We start from the raw sequence: 12729 nt of genomic DNA, 5'->3' as shown, positions 1-12729 counted from the left end.
TGCATGTGACATTGGAAACTGAGCCAGAACGGGTTGGCTTGTTCAATCACATGCTCCGCGTACCCATACTGCCGTACTAAATAGCATGGCAGAAAAACAAGATTTAGTATGTACCCGATACATAGGGTGTCAAATGCAGTATGTCAGGAAATACCAGTGGGACTTACTGCATCCGGTGGCAGCTTTTCTGGCTATTCTGACCCACAATCCTCTATGGAGCGGATATATGAATATTTGGGAGATATACATATATCCCGATTAAAGGCACACTGCATGTAACAGTACATACTTTGAAAGAGCAGCTGCAGTATGTACCAGGAAAAAAAAGTTTATCGTGTTTTTAATCTCGGCAGCCCTCCCAAAAAGCTGACTGGCTCGTCTTATTTCTCAGTTTGTGGGTTGATAGACTCTCCAGATACCCAAAGGTACGTAAACTGTGTCATACATCCCCTTGGAGAGACCTATATTCCCCTCAGTTGTGACCTTGACTAGCTCACGAGTTGTGCATTTCTCCACGAGTTGCTTCGCTCTCTTCCCAGAAATAATCGCGTCAGCTACTGTAAGTGTCACGTTTGTCAGGCGGCACGTCTGCACATGGACTGGGGCTTCAGTGGTCCATAGAGGTGTCCGGGGGCCTCGGCGGCTTGGCCTGTCAAGAGCCGGGATGACATTATCCAGTGGAGGCGAGGGATTCGGCCCCTGGGAGAAAACCAGGCAAGGGGCCTCGATTAATCTCTTCAATTTGGCAAAAACCAAGCGGAGGTCAAATCTATAATCCAGAGCGGATAGTATATCATAGGGGAGTTAGATTCATGTCAGATAATGACACTCTGTCAGTAATTTAACCTGAGCCTTTTAGCCTGACCCCCAAAACTCAGTCAGTGAATGAGCCATGGCGACATGTAGACACACACACACACACACACACACACACACACACGCTATGTCCCAAATGTACCTCCCACTCAAGTGAACCCACCATGTCACAGTGAACGGTGTCTTTAGTGACCCCACCACGATTGAAGTATTTTTCCATTGGGGCCAGAGAGCTGCTCCAGCTTTTAAACGCTGACGTCAGAGAGGCGAGTGGGGAACGGGCCGAGGCGAAGTACATTTGGAACTCTTTCAAAGTTTGGAAGGCATGAGGGCTGTTGGACTGCAGGATCTCGCAAGGGAAAGCCTCACCGGTGAGATCGCTGGAGCATCCGGGCGGACACATCAAGCGTGTGATGCCAAGACGAACATATGTAGTTGAAGAGGGGGATCTGGTCCTTATTTGACACATCTGCCGCTAAAAAAAGGTCCAGTCAACACCTCAGGACCTCAAGAGGGTCTTGCAGAACAGAACATGTATTCACACATAGCAATAAATACAAAGATAGATAAAACGTTACGATACAAATCAATTAAAAATGAGAGTACAACAGAATAGCAAATGTTGCACACTGTGCTGTACTTAATATTCATCTGGATTAAATAAAAAATAAATGTGGTTTCCATGGCACACAAGCCTTGCAACACTCTTCATGGAACATTTCCATTCACACTTTGAGGTGCAACTGAATAATATGGTGGATCTCAGGATACATGACCGCTTGTCAGGTCTGCCCCCTGGGACGAGCGACTCTCAAGTGCCCTTGACGAGATGCACTTACGTCAAATTGCCTGAGTAACAATCCAGCTGAATAAATGACTGAAACTTTCAGTGCGAGTGGTGAGAATGACTCCGGTAAGTGTGTCCATTCAGCTCTGTGAGTGACGATGGAAAATAAGAGGGGATCGCTACGAGGGAAATGACTGCATGCATTCCAAATGACAAATATTCCTGGCCCTTTTTATTCACAATAGTGTCCATGTAACGCAGGCAGTGGAGGTTTCACGAAAATTGAATTGTAGTGTTTTGTAAATCCAGATCAAATGTTTTCCAAGCCTTCATTTGACTTGGTGACATTTTAAACTTTAATCAACATCCAAGTGTTTTGGTCAGGGCCGTAGCCGCGATGTAAGAAATACTGCGGTCACAAGTCAAGGTTGAATTTTAAAAATAACTTAAATAAAATGTCCAATATGTCCTCGCTCATTACCACCAACGAGGTGTCCTTGAGCTGCTGCACTCAACCCCCAACTGCTCCCGTGGGGCCGCTCTGTGCCGACACTTCAGGCTGGGGCCGAAATGGGGAGCTTCTCACTGGGAGCTGTAAAGTTTCAACCCAAATTTAATTTGATTTATTGTCGCTATTTTCGTAAGCTGCGAGGCTTCCGTGGATGCAAATCGCATGTTTTATGAATGTGATCATTTATTATTTATTATCAAGTCTGTTCATGTTGTATTGTTTTTTTTGGAAGAACGGGAAACAGAAACAACAAAGTACAAGGTAAGACTACAATTCTGAAATTGAAAATAATAACACTCAAAAGCAACACGGTAAGAAAAAGAAAAAATTGCAAATAAGAAGAAAAAAACACAACACATATTTATTTTATCGATACACCTCTGCCAAGAGAAAACTCAGGACTTTTTTGTGGAATTTCCATTCAGGTGTTTTTATTGTGCAGTGTGAGTTTGAGCATTCCTGCAAAAGAGAGGAGGTGAAACTTACCTGGACAAATAAATAAAGGGTCACTAGACGCTGAATGTCGATGTCGATGTTGTGGGAATCGAAACTACAGTTCATGGCATGTTTCGTAAAACGCTTGCAGAAATGCACACTGGCTCGTCTTTACATTGTCAAATGGTTGGTTACTTGGTTGATGGATAGTAAACAGATCACGGTTTGTGCTAAAAAAATAACATAATGTAACATAATGTAGCATAATGTAACATCACAACGTGGCGTGACAACGTAGCATGACAACGTAGCGTGACAACGTAGCGTGACAGGGTAGCGTGACAGGGCAGCGTAGCAGGGTAGCATGACAGGGTAGCGTGACAGGGCAGCGTAACAGGGTAGCGTGACAACGTAGCCTGACAACGTAGCCTGACAACGTAGCCTGACAACGTAGCCTGACAACGTAGCCTGACAACGTAGCGTGACAACGTAGCATAACAGGGTAATGTCACAACGTAGCGTGACTACATAGCATGACAACGTAGCATGATAACGTAGTATGACAACGTAGCATGACAACGTAGCATGACAATGTAGCGTAACAGGGTAACGTGACAATGTAGCGTGACAACATAGCATGACAACGTAGCATGATAACGTAGTATGACAACGTAGCATGACAACGTAGCATGACAATGTAGCATAACAGGGTAGCGCAACAGGGTAACGTGACAACATAGCGTAACAACATAGTGTAACAACGTAGCGTGACAACGTAGCGTGACAACGTAGCGTGACAACATAGTGTGACAACGTAGCGTAGCAGGGTAGCGTAGCAAGGTAGTGTGACAACGTAGCGTGACAACGTAGCGTGACAACGTAGCGTGACAACGTAGCGTGACAACGTAGCGTAACAACGCAGCGTGACAACGTAACAACGCAACAACTTAACTAGCAAGAGTAAATAACAACTGCCTTGAGCAGACTTTCTCACGGGAACGTTACGTAATGAGCTTAAAGTCAACATTTACTTTCAGTTTTGGTTACAAACAGCGGCCTTCTGGGTGAAAGTCCAATGCTTTATATTTTGCGCAAATGAGGGTATGAAGAGAGGTAAACATATGAAGCCATAGCTGATTGACATGCGTTGTGTTGCCGCTGCAGTTTGGCCACAATGACAAATGCACCGGTTGCATGGCAGGCAGTGGTTTGGCCTGTCTATATACTGTACATAGGGGGGTCAGTGCCACCCAGGAAAGTCCCTCACAGTCTGTTTTGGACAAACGGGCAGACTAAACACACACTGTAGCTAGAATATCAAAGATGCAATAATCCGTATGTATTTGTCATTTGGAAGGTGGAGTTCATGTGATCCTACAAAACAGAGATATACGATGTTCCAGCCTCTCCGGGTCACCGTCACCCAGCGAGCTTCCTGTTTCTCCTCACCTGATGCACTTTGAACGGCAGTCCAACACAACACAGGGGCCCTCTATTGTACATGAAACTGCATGCTCTGCTGGTTTTTATCTAGCCTCTTTGTATACAAACACACACACACACACACACACACACACACACACACACACACACACACACACACACACATACACACACACAAACGTTGTACATGTTTTCTCATCCTCTCTGTTCATCTCTCCCTGTGACCTCTGTGATGAAGGGTGAAGGGCAGAACGAGATCGTGCAGCTCAGTTACACCTCCAACAAAACTTCTACATTAGCTCCCACCCTGGGAGGATGACCCCCCCTCCCCCCCCATCATTCTCCTTTTACCTTTATGCATTGTGATGACTATGGAACAAAGTCTGACAATCAATAAGACTCCTCTCTGTTCTATTTCTGCCTTGTGTGATACGCTGCCTTTCACTTCCTGGCTGACATCAAAGAAGTCTCCCTTCATTTGTCTTTGCGCTGTGTCCCGGCTGCTGTCCCCTTCTCGGTCAAACGCACCGTGTAGGTTAGAGGTGTGCGTGTGTTGGTGTGTGTGCTGAGTTTAAAAGCATTGCAGAGCCATTGCATGGCAGATGTCGATGTTGGCAGAAATATCGATGATTTCTCAACTAGAGATGAGATGGAGTTTTGCATTGCCCTCTGGCCAGCAGAAATAAAGCAGCATCCACACACACACACACACACACACACACACACACACACACACACACACACACACACACACACACAGACACACACACATACGCACGCACACACACACAGGATCTAATCTTCTCAATTCGGCCTAATTGAAAGTGACACGTTGCTGCTAATCAATACACAAACCCATTGTTGCTATGGAAATATCCTGAGTGAACTGTCCCCACTCCTATGCGCGTCACACACACTCGTGTCTAGTCAACACGCGGGCGCCTTTTTTTCCCTCTGTTGTTCTCAAAAACAATCCGTTCCATTGAAGCACTGTTCAAACTAAATCCCTATCCAGATGAAAAAACACAATTGAAGGGCTTTCAAGGCCAGTTGGCAGGTTTGACCACACACACACACACACACACACACACACACACACACACACACACACACACACACACACACACACACACACACACACACAGAGCTTGAGAGGATATTACTTTCCATGAGACTTACCCTAATCATAGCCTTAAACCTAACCTTAACCTATCTTTAAACCAGGTCTTGATGGTTCACATTAAGGGGACTTAGTGTGTCCCTAAAAGGAAGTCCAGACATGTGACCGTGTAAACAGATTTGTGGCCCAACAACATAAGTTATGGGGCCACAAAGTGTGTATACTGAACGATACAATGAGAAATTGCGTTTGCCCGTGTCAAATTCCCACTCAGCTCGTCGCTGTTAGCATTCTCCACACTGCTTACATAACGCTGTGTGTGCGTGTGTGTGTGTGTGCGTGTGTGTGTGTGTGTGTGTGTGTGTGTGTGCTGAACCATCACCTGGACCTGGTTCGTGTTAGGAAGTGGATGTGTGATCTGGGGGAGAGAAAAAAAGGTGGAGAAAGTGGATTTGCTGTCGGAATTCTGCCAATGTCTCCGACGCATTACGGCTCCGAGAACGATTGGTGTTTGTCGCTCACACATTCCCCTGAAGCTCATTCAGCCCCGTCTCTCATTTTAAATATTTTTTCTCTCCACTCCGGAAGGTTCACGAGGACATTCCCACTTCTCAGTAACGTGGTCCACGTTCTCTCCGCTGCTCGACAGAGGAGAGGTGGAGATGTGTGCTCTCTCAAATCCGAGTTTGGTCTATTTATACTGTGCAGTTAGAGTGGTTTAGCTCCAGGCCTTTTAGCCCCGTGGTGGGACGGCCTAATCCACCCACTTTCCTCACTGCCGAGCAACGCCGGCGGGACCTGCCCAGCGTCCACCTCCTGACCACATGCAGCTGGGATGGAGAGATGGAGCGGAGGGAAGGAGCACTTGACAAGCCTGTACTGTATTGAAGCGCATCAGACAGCCAAACGTGTGTGTGTGTGTGTGTGTGTGTTTACTCACTTGCTTCCACACTTCAGTGAGGGAATTACACTCCTTTTAAATTCACAAATATCTCTCCCAAAAGAGACTTTCAGAAATATGTACACAAATGTCTGAGGAACTGAGAAAGACGAACGTAACTACTTAAGAATCATGTTTATCTACGCAGATGGCTCAAGAATGAATTCCAAGGGTCTTAAGTAAGAGACAAGAGAGGCATGCTGGACTGCGATCAATGATTGACATAATGTCCATTGTGCAACACTGGCCTAAGAAAAATAAATAAAAATCGGCACTCGCTAAAAAATGCAGAGCACTACGAGAGTTGCTATAAAAGGAGAAGGTATGCCACCGATTTTCCATGCAAAATGCACCAGATGTACGTGCAGGCGTTAGTTTTGGAATCACTTCGATGAGCATTTCTAAAGCTGTTACCAGGAGGCCAATGAAGAAAGTTATGTGATAGCGTGATGTTTACTGAGAGCAGGAAATGCAACTCAAGAAAAGGATGAGGCTGAGCAGGTCACTGGGAGATGCACACCAACGCCGTCACTTAATTCTGCTCACAGAGGGACGTTAAGCAGCGACTAGCGGTGACCCATCCCCTTTTCAAGCGTATAGGAAAACCTGCGCGGGCCTTCAGGTGCGGCAAGTTCAAGTTCCCAGTTGTTCAAAAACGTAAAAAGCCTTCTCCCGAGCCCAGCATTTAGTTTTGTCCTTTCTGGGCTACCGTAGAAACATGGCGGTGCAACATGGCGGACTCCATGGAGAGGATCCATGAAGATATGGTCGCTCATTCTGAGCTGGTAAGGTTTTTCGTTTTAGTTGATTATACACTCATGAAAACATAATAATGAATATTGAATTCCATTTCTGCTCCATAAGCTCCACACTGGTCCTTTAGATACTGCCAAGAAAATGTTTCTTTGGTTTGCACTCACTTTTTATTTCATCTGTCTCTGAGTAACCACCAAAACAAATAATTGCACGGCAAAGGCATTTATATGCTACGGGGTATATACTCTGGATTGTATTTTACATTGCGATTGCCTCATGAAAAGACTTTCAATTTTTGTCTTTGACTGGTCTTCGTACTGACAGAAAAACAAACATGCTGACAGACACAAAAAGACAAAAAAAGAAGCTAAATGTCACCCTGTCCGTGACTTCTTGCTCATCCCCAAATCCATCCCACAATATTGCCGAACTTGGACTCTTGGAAATCCATAGACTGTATTTCAGGAATGCAGACTGAAGTCTGATATGCCTGGGCCTAGCAAGCATAACAGAGAGCAGAAGCCTCAGAGAATAACACATAACCAAAGCCCTAAAGAATTCCCTTGGACACATCTACTGACCAGAAAACTGTGCCCTGGAGCTGCTGAAACCCCAGACCTAAATAGCATGGACTCCACTGCTGGGACTGCCTGAGATAGACACTCAGCACTTTGGTTAGTGCTGCTTCTGAACATCATTGAAATTACATATATATATATATATATATATATATATATATATATATATATATATATATATATATATATATATATTTTAACCTCCGGTGCTGACGATTGAAGTCAATGCGGAAGGACCAAAAACTGCAGTTCTCCCGAAGGGCCACTTGAGGCTGGCTCCAAAAGTCAATCCCCATGTTAACATGCCCAACGTTACGTACAAAATAAACATGTTTACAACTGTACACGGGTGAATCTTTATACAACTCAGCCAAAGTTAAAGTCATGCATGATAGGAATGGCCACCTAAATACCACGTTATTGATCACCGTTTGGTGGTATTTTACAGATGTTAACGTGAATTACATACGCAACTTGCGATTCAAGCTAGCTAGCTAGCCCTAGAGTTACCTGGAGTTTTTTATGCTAATGCTACTTGGCCCCGCCAGGTCTCGCTATTTCACAGCTCCAAGATCTCGCCGAACTCACGGCTTCAAAACCATCGCCGACAAACCAATGGCGGTCATTGCGTTTAACCCAGTGAAATGTTTTATTGATAAGTATAATCCTCCCAATATTGTCCACATTGTTGTGTATTACTATGGGAGTCAATTTCTTCTCAATGACAGTTTTTATTATAGAATATAAATATATTTTTTCCCTAAACACTTTATTACACAGAATCCAGTCAGTTAAAATAAAACAATGTTTCAGTCTAGTCATTTTAGTTTAGTATTGTGATTTGGTATAGTTAAATTATATATAGTCTCATGCTTTGCTCTTTCAGCGACCTGAAAGCCTGTTTTTTTTTGTAAAATAGAATTCTTAAAAGAGCAAAAAAGACTAAGCTCTCTGTGGGCGTGTGACTGGGTGTGTGCTGAAAATCCTCCGCACACTTATGCCGTCCTATCAGCCGTGTGGGGACAGTCGTGCCTCGTTGGTCAGTGTGGGCTACGGACCCGTTACTGCTCCCACCATGCTGGACATTTTTAAGGCTGGTGGTGACGTGGTAAAAATAGGATCCATGCACCCTACACGCTAACATACATGTATAGGTCAGAGCATGGGCTGACCTCTTCTCACCACAGCGACCGCGTAATTCTACGCCGAAAATAACTCCCTCTCCGGCTGGAGCGCTGGTGTTGGAAATTAACCGATTTTGTTTGCCAGGCCAACTCCATACTGTAGCATGTCCCGCACAGCTGATATACCGAATGTGACTGAACGTGCGTTTTTTACGCGTAGGGCTTTTTGATGGTAACTGCACGTGATGGGCCATGGTCACCACGTTCCCAGCGTTAAAAAAAATGATGTATTTTTTTGTTGTTTTTCCAACCACCCTGTGTATAAGCATGTGCGTATGCCTGGTCCATGTGTGTGTGTTTGTGTGATGACACTCAGCGGCTTCACAGTCTAAGCAAGGTACCGTAGCAGCAGGAGCTGGTCTCTAATCGTCCCCCTTTGGTTAAAGGAGCTGCTTCTACCGCTAAGCACCATGTGGCCACCCTCAGAGAGAAGTGGGACAACACACTTACACACACACACACACACACACACACACACACGGTCACCCAGCAACATATCATCCTATGGAATATATCTAACCTCAACCACGAAGCCACAGAGAGGCAGCTAATTAACTGAAGCATCATCTTCCCCTACTCTGTAATAACGGCCTGTCCCAATCGAAACCATCCCAGCAGGCTTTCCTCAGGGGTCGATTAGTCCGGAGCTGCGGAGGGCGCAGTGTTTACAGCTTGTTTTAGTTTAGCAAATAAATGTTCACATTTACTGCAGCCTCCATACCCACGGGCGCTTTTAAAAGGGTTGCACACGGAGGACAACTCCCACTTTGGCGGCCAACTGTTTGGTGCTGCTGTAAAAGTGACGCAGGCAGAACTTACAGATGGATGGGTTTCATTAACTACAACGCCATTTTTTTTGTCACTGGCTGCCCGCCCAGTCCCCCAGAGGAGGGCTTTTTTTCTCACATATATAGGCCCTAAAAGACGGTGAGCGTAACGGGGCCTTGTAGAACTGGGAACCGCGATCGCGCCGTGGCTAGCTAACGATATCATCCAGGCCATGTGATCTCCTCCCATTGGTTGTTCATAGGGCCACATGCCCTGGCGAAGACCTATCGTCGAAACAAATGTTTTGCTTTTCATGACCACTTATGGCCACTGCAACAAAGGATATTTAATATATCCCTAATCGTTGCTACTCGTTCTGCCTTCCTGTTGATCCTGATTCTTCTTTAAAACACTTTCCAAGAACACCTTGCATGTTTCTGATCTCCGGTTGAATACAAAGAGAAACCAGTTATCTTTCTCCTCACAAGCACAAATGAGTGTTAGTCAGATGCAACCGGGAAACCGTGATGTGGCAACATGTGTGACATCTGTGCAGAGATAACAAATGTTCCATCTTCTGTTTCACTTTCTCTCTCTCTCTCTCCCTCTCTCTCCCTTTCCCCCCAGATCTCCACTGCACCAGTCAAGTACACTTTGACACACATGCAGCACGTTACGGGGCACCAGGTCATCTTTTACAAACATCCACGCAAAGTCCCACCCACACAGCTATACAGTCTGTCGAGCGAGTGCTGCACACACCGAGCACACCTTCTTGATCACCTGCCAGCGCATCCAGACAAAAGTGACGAATGCTGGCAGAGAGGACTGAAAAAACTGGTTTTATTTGTTTCTGCTTTGTTCTTGGTTTTAAGCAGGTAGCCTGAACCTCTATCTGTATCAACTCACTTTCAGGGTTGATGAAGCATGCACATGTGTCTGTGTGTGTGTGTGTGTGTGCATGATTGCACACGTCACCGTGCGTAATCGTCATCAACACGTTCTGTTGTCACCTGATCTCCCTGTGAACCCAACACAGGGAGATGAAATAGAAGCACAGTGTCAGAGTTACGGGAAGTCATTTGTCAGAACTTTGAGTTTCCTTCGCTTTGCAACGGGGAAAGAATTCAGTGCGTTTTTTTTTGGATGCATGCAAAACTTAAAAGTGAAAAAAAGAAAGAAGAAAAAATTGTGTTTGTGACTTATTTGTTGGGAGTCCAGATTCTGGGTCCAGATTTTGAAGTCCGTTTCCGTGCCCCGGACCCGTGCAGTACCAGTTGGTTGCCTCCTCTGGGGTGAAACCACAGCTATGTCAGCTGCAGCTAAAGACAACACATGGACCAAAACAGGAAATTAAGAAGAAAAAAAGAAAAGTTCACAGCTCCCTAACAAGCCCAGTCCAGCCCTGGCTTGGTGTTTACTGCCTGCTTTCTTCTGTCAAGGAAACAGATTTAACTATTTAATCGTTCTGTAGAATGTGGAAGACGCTGCTTCCTTCTCGGAACTCACAGGCACTTTTTTTTAAACAGGCTGCATTTTGTATGTGATATAATTTGCACATTTGTGAAAGTTAATCTCCACGTAGGGTTCTCGCTCTATGTATTTGTGTCACCAGCTCCAGTGATGCTGTCTTCCTCTCTGGTCCCACTGGAACACGTGGTTCATACTGTGGAGCTGTTTTAAGAAGCAAGTGCCCTCGTGCAGCCGGTCCTATGACATCTAAAGCCACTTCTCCGGCTTCATGCGTTTTTCTTTGAAAGTCCAGCAACACGTGTCAGTTTCCGCTTGCTGCACCGATGCGGGGCCTCTTCAAAATAAACCTTTGCCTACAGGAAACAACTTGAGGCAACACAACCAGTTAGGTTTCGGAAAAGATCGAAGACTTCCCGTTTCCCACGGGGGGCAAAGAGAAACAGCGGCCTCCCGGGTGAAAGACGGTTTCTGGTTTGACCGCCCGCCCCCTGTGGGCTTTGCGGCCTTCATACTTCTTGGTTTATGAATACGTGGATTACACACAAATTTAATTTAAGGGATATCTACAAATTACAGAGGCATAGCTACGAATGCTGGATGAGCATAGAGCCACATTTATGGAGGTGCAGAAATAACACTTCAGTTCATATGCGAAAAAACAAAACAAAGAAACATGTAACAAGCTATTCAATGGAACTGGAAAAGTTTCCACTTTAGATGGTGTGGCACAGTAGACTTCACCACCTTTGCCGTTGGCGATGAGGTGCAGCCAGTTGGAGCTTGAACTGACAGGAAACCTGAACAAACAGATTTTACCGCTGCGATTCTGTTGCCTATAGGCTCATTTAGCAAATTGACCTCCAGTAGATTTGTCTTAACATGTATTTGGTCATAACCGGTGTGGAAATCTTAAGTGCAGCGGCGTGGCTGGCAAACCAAGCCGACGTCCTACGAGGCGGTTTTAGCCAGTTGTTCCTCCTGCCCGGCCCACGAGCAACGGACCCCCAGCATGGCGGCCCCGTGAACACGCTACCTGTTACCGGTAGCAAATCCTCTAAAAGGCTGCTTTATTTTTATAATTGCATAACATAAAAACATCCCGAACACACGCAGTCTAACCTGAAGGAATGCGGGTGGGGTGGGGGTGGAGGGGCTGCATGTCGCACCATTTGGAGCCCGTGTGAGACACATTGGTTATCCTCACACCATCCTCTCGTAAATGCTTCTCCCTGTGCGAGTGGACAAACTGTTTATGTTGTTCTAAGAAGTTATGTGTGGCATTTTTACCTCGAAACAAGGACGAGTATGTATTAGGGTACACGGAGGGAACAAGTACAGTGTAGTGTTTATTTGAGTAGTTTGGTATTTTATTTCAAACTTCTTGTTCATAACAGGTTGAGCATTCTTGTCCGAGGCTAATGCTGGAGAGGCAACGGCATCAGGAGCTTGGCATGTGATTTTCTGCATATTGAAACCAAACTGCCCACTAAAAGCAGAGCATGTACACACAGGACCATATTTAAAAAAACAAGGCACCACACAAGAAGTATTATTTTTGTTTGTTTTTGTGGCACCGAGGAATGCACCGGAACAAACACGATACATTCTCCCGAGTGCCACCATTAAACCATGCAGCTGGGGAGAAAGCCGACTGGTGGGCTATTTTTGTCAGGGGGGGGGGGGGGGGGGGGGGGGGGCACACAGGGTTCAGATGAAATACCAGAATCAGACATTGGAGACAGGGTCAAAGGCACCCACCACCACGCCCCCTCCCCGCCTTCACAAATACAAAACATATGGTTCCGTGTAAGTCAGCTGATAAGTGAACTTCTGTTCCTCCCGAGGCTACGTTTGGCCTTCTGCTGGTGGATCCCAGTGCTATTATATAACGTCTGCCAGTGTTCTTTGTAAGCCGCAC

This window comes from Taurulus bubalis (genome assembly GCF_910589615.1).
Source record: "Taurulus bubalis genome assembly, chromosome: 1".
Lineage (NCBI taxonomy): Eukaryota > Metazoa > Chordata > Actinopteri > Perciformes > Cottidae > Taurulus > Taurulus bubalis.
Note: the sequence above shows the minus strand (reverse complement) of the source record.